This window comes from Apodemus sylvaticus, chromosome 18 (assembly GCF_947179515.1).
Source record: "Apodemus sylvaticus chromosome 18, mApoSyl1.1, whole genome shotgun sequence".
Lineage (NCBI taxonomy): Eukaryota > Metazoa > Chordata > Mammalia > Rodentia > Muridae > Apodemus > Apodemus sylvaticus.
The window spans coordinates 2,668-7,500 of NC_067489.1; positions in this window are offsets into that span (position 1 = coordinate 2,668).

Consider the following 4,833-nt stretch of genomic DNA (forward strand, 5'->3'; position numbering starts at 1 on the left):
CCTAACCCTAACCCTAACCCTAACCCTAACCCTAACCCTAACCCTAACCCTAACCCTAACCCTAACCCTAACCCTAACCCTAACCCTAACCCTAACCCTAACCCTAACCCTAACCCTAACCCTAACCCTAACCCTAACCCTAACCCTAACCCTAACCCTAACCCTAACCCTAACCCTAACCCTAACCCTAACCCTAACCCTAACCCTAACCCTAACCCTAACCCTAACCCTAACCCTAACCCTAACCCTAACCCTAACCCTAACCCTAACCCTAACCCTAACCCTAACCCTAACCCTAACCCTAACCCTAACCCTAACCCTAACCCTAACCCTAACCCTAACCCTAACCCTAACCCTAACCCTAACCCTAACCCTAACCCTAACCCTAACCCTAACCCTAACCCTAACCCTAACCCTAACCCTAACCCTAACCCTAACCCTAACCCTAACCCTAACCCTAACCCTAACCCTAACCCTAACCCTAACCCTAACCCTAACCCTAACCCTAACCCTAACCCTAACCCTAACCCTAACCCTAACCCTAACCCTAACCCTAACCCTAACCCTAACCCTAACCCTAACCCTAACCCTAACCCTAACCCTAACCCTAACCCTAACCCTAACCCTAACCCTAACCCTAACCCTAACCCTAACCCTAACCCTAACCCTAACCCTAACCCTAACCCTAACCCTAACCCTAACCCTAACCCTAACCCTAACCCTAACCCTAACCCTAACCCTAACCCTAACCCTAACCCTAACCCTAACCCTAACCCTAACCCTAACCCTAACCCTAACCCTAACCCTAACCCTAACCCTAACCCTAACCCTAACCCTAACCCTAACCCTAACCCTAACCCTAACCCTAACCCTAACCCTAACCCTAACCCTAACCCTAACCCTAACCCTAACCCTAACCCTAACCCTAACCCTAACCCTAACCCTAACCCTAACCCTAACCCTAACCCTAACCCTAACCCTAACCCTAACCCTAACCCTAACCCTAACCCTAACCCTAACCCTAACCCTAACCCTAACCCTAACCCTAACCCTAACCCTAACCCTAACCCTAACCCTAACCCTAACCCTAACCCTAACCCTAACCCTAACCCTAACCCTAACCCTAACCCTAACCCTAACCCTAACCCTAACCCTAACCCTAACCCTAACCCTAACCCTAACCCTAACCCTAACCCTAACCCTAACCCTAACCCTAACCCTAACCCTAACCCTAACCCTAACCCTAACCCTAACCCTAACCCTAACCCTAACCCTAACCCTAACCCTAACCCTAACCCTAACCCTAACCCTAACCCTAACCCTAACCCTAACCCTAACCCTAACCCTAACCCTAACCCTAACCCTAACCCTAACCCTAACCCTAACCCTAACCCTAACCCTAACCCTAACCCTAACCCTAACCCTAACCCTAACCCTAACCCTAACCCTAACCCTAACCCTAACCCTAACCCTAACCCTAACCCTAACCCTAACCCTAACCCTAACCCTAACCCTAACCCTAACCCTAACCCTAACCCTAACCCTAACCCTAACCCTAACCCTAACCCTAACCCTAACCCTAACCCTAACCCTAACCCTAACCCTAACCCTAACCCTAACCCTAACCCTAACCCTAACCCTAACCCTAACCCTAACCCTAACCCTAACCCTAACCCTAACCCTAACCCTAACCCTAACCCTAACCCTAACCCTAACCCTAACCCTAACCCTAACCCTAACCCTAACCCTAACCCTAACCCTAACCCTAACCCTAACCCTAACCCTAACCCTAACCCTAACCCTAACCCTAACCCTAACCCTAACCCTAACCCTAACCCTAACCCTAACCCTAACCCTAACCCTAACCCTAACCCTAACCCTAACCCTAACCCTAACCCTAACCCTAACCCTAACCCTAACCCTAACCCTAACCCTAACCCTAACCCTAACCCTAACCCTAACCCTAACCCTAACCCTAACCCTAACCCTAACCCTAACCCTAACCCTAACCCTAACCCTAACCCTAACCCTAACCCTAACCCTAACCCTAACCCTAACCCTAACCCTAACCCTAACCCTAACCCTAACCCTAACCCTAACCCTAACCCTAACCCTAACCCTAACCCTAACCCTAACCCTAACCCTAACCCTAACCCTAACCCTAACCCTAACCCTAACCCTAACCCTAACCCTAACCCTAACCCTAACCCTAACCCTAACCCTAACCCTAACCCTAACCCTAACCCTAACCCTAACCCTAACCCTAACCCTAACCCTAACCCTAACCCTAACCCTAACCCTAACCCTAACCCTAACCCTAACCCTAACCCTAACCCTAACCCTAACCCTAACCCTAACCCTAACCCTAACCCTAACCCTAACCCTAACCCTAACCCTAACCCTAACCCTAACCCTAACCCTAACCCTAACCCTAACCCTAACCCTAACCCTAACCCTAACCCTAACCCTAACCCTAACCCTAACCCTAACCCTAACCCTAACCCTAACCCTAACCCTAACCCTAACCCTAACCCTAACCCTAACCCTAACCCTAACCCTAACCCTAACCCTAACCCTAACCCTAACCCTAACCCTAACCCTAACCCTAACCCTAACCCTAACCCTAACCCTAACCCTAACCCTAACCCTAACCCTAACCCTAACCCTAACCCTAACCCTAACCCTAACCCTAACCCTAACCCTAACCCTAACCCTAACCCTAACCCTAACCCTAACCCTAACCCTAACCCTAACCCTAACCCTAACCCTAACCCTAACCCTAACCCTAACCCTAACCCTAACCCTAACCCTAACCCTAACCCTAACCCTAACCCTAACCCTAACCCTAACCCTAACCCTAACCCTAACCCTAACCCTAACCCTAACCCTAACCCTAACCCTAACCCTAACCCTAACCCTAACCCTAACCCTAACCCTAACCCTAACCCTAACCCTAACCCTAACCCTAACCCTAACCCTAACCCTAACCCTAACCCTAACCCTAACCCTAACCCTAACCCTAACCCTAACCCTAACCCTAACCCTAACCCTAACCCTAACCCTAACCCTAACCCTAACCCTAACCCTAACCCTAACCCTAACCCTAACCCTAACCCTAACCCTAACCCTAACCCTAACCCTAACCCTAACCCTAACCCTAACCCTAACCCTAACCCTAACCCTAACCCTAACCCTAACCCTAACCCTAACCCTAACCCTAACCCTAACCCTAACCCTAACCCTAACCCTAACCCTAACCCTAACCCTAACCCTAACCCTAACCCTAACCCTAACCCTAACCCTAACCCTAACCCTAACCCTAACCCTAACCCTAACCCTAACCCTAACCCTAACCCTAACCCTAACCCTAACCCTAACCCTAACCCTAACCCTAACCCTAACCCTAACCCTAACCCTAACCCTAACCCTAACCCTAACCCTAACCCTAACCCTAACCCTAACCCTAACCCTAACCCTAACCCTAACCCTAACCCTAACCCTAACCCTAACCCTAACCCTAACCCTAACCCTAACCCTAACCCTAACCCTAACCCTAACCCTAACCCTAACCCTAACCCTAACCCTAACCCTAACCCTAACCCTAACCCTAACCCTAACCCTAACCCTAACCCTAACCCTAACCCTAACCCTAACCCTAACCCTAACCCTAACCCTAACCCTAACCCTAACCCTAACCCTAACCCTAACCCTAACCCTAACCCTAACCCTAACCCTAACCCTAACCCTAACCCTAACCCTAACCCTAACCCTAACCCTAACCCTAACCCTAACCCTAACCCTAACCCTAACCCTAACCCTAACCCTAACCCTAACCCTAACCCTAACCCTAACCCTAACCCTAACCCTAACCCTAACCCTAACCCTAACCCTAACCCTAACCCTAACCCTAACCCTAACCCTAACCCTAACCCTAACCCTAACCCTAACCCTAACCCTAACCCTAACCCTAACCCTAACCCTAACCCTAACCCTAACCCTAACCCTAACCCTAACCCTAACCCTAACCCTAACCCTAACCCTAACCCTAACCCTAACCCTAACCCTAACCCTAACCCTAACCCTAACCCTAACCCTAACCCTAACCCTAACCCTAACCCTAACCCTAACCCTAACCCTAACCCTAACCCTAACCCTAACCCTAACCCTAACCCTAACCCTAACCCTAACCCTAACCCTAACCCTAACCCTAACCCTAACCCTAACCCTAACCCTAACCCTAACCCTAACCCTAACCCTAACCCTAACCCTAACCCTAACCCTAACCCTAACCCTAACCCTAACCCTAACCCTAACCCTAACCCTAACCCTAACCCTAACCCTAACCCTAACCCTAACCCTAACCCTAACCCTAACCCTAACCCTAACCCTAACCCTAACCCTAACCCTAACCCTAACCCTAACCCTAACCCTAACCCTAACCCTAACCCTAACCCTAACCCTAACCCTAACCCTAACCCTAACCCTAACCCTAACCCTAACCCTAACCCTAACCCTAACCCTAACCCTAACCCTAACCCTAACCCTAACCCTAACCCTAACCCTAACCCTAACCCTAACCCTAACCCTAACCCTAACCCTAACCCTAACCCTAACCCTAACCCTAACCCTAACCCTAACCCTAACCCTAACCCTAACCCTAACCCTAACCCTAACCCTAACCCTAACCCTAACCCTAACCCTAACCCTAACCCTAACCCTAACCCTAACCCTAACCCTAACCCTAACCCTAACCCTAACCCTAACCCTAACCCTAACCCTAACCCTAACCCTAACCCTAACCCTAACCCTAACCCTAACCCTAACCCTAACCCT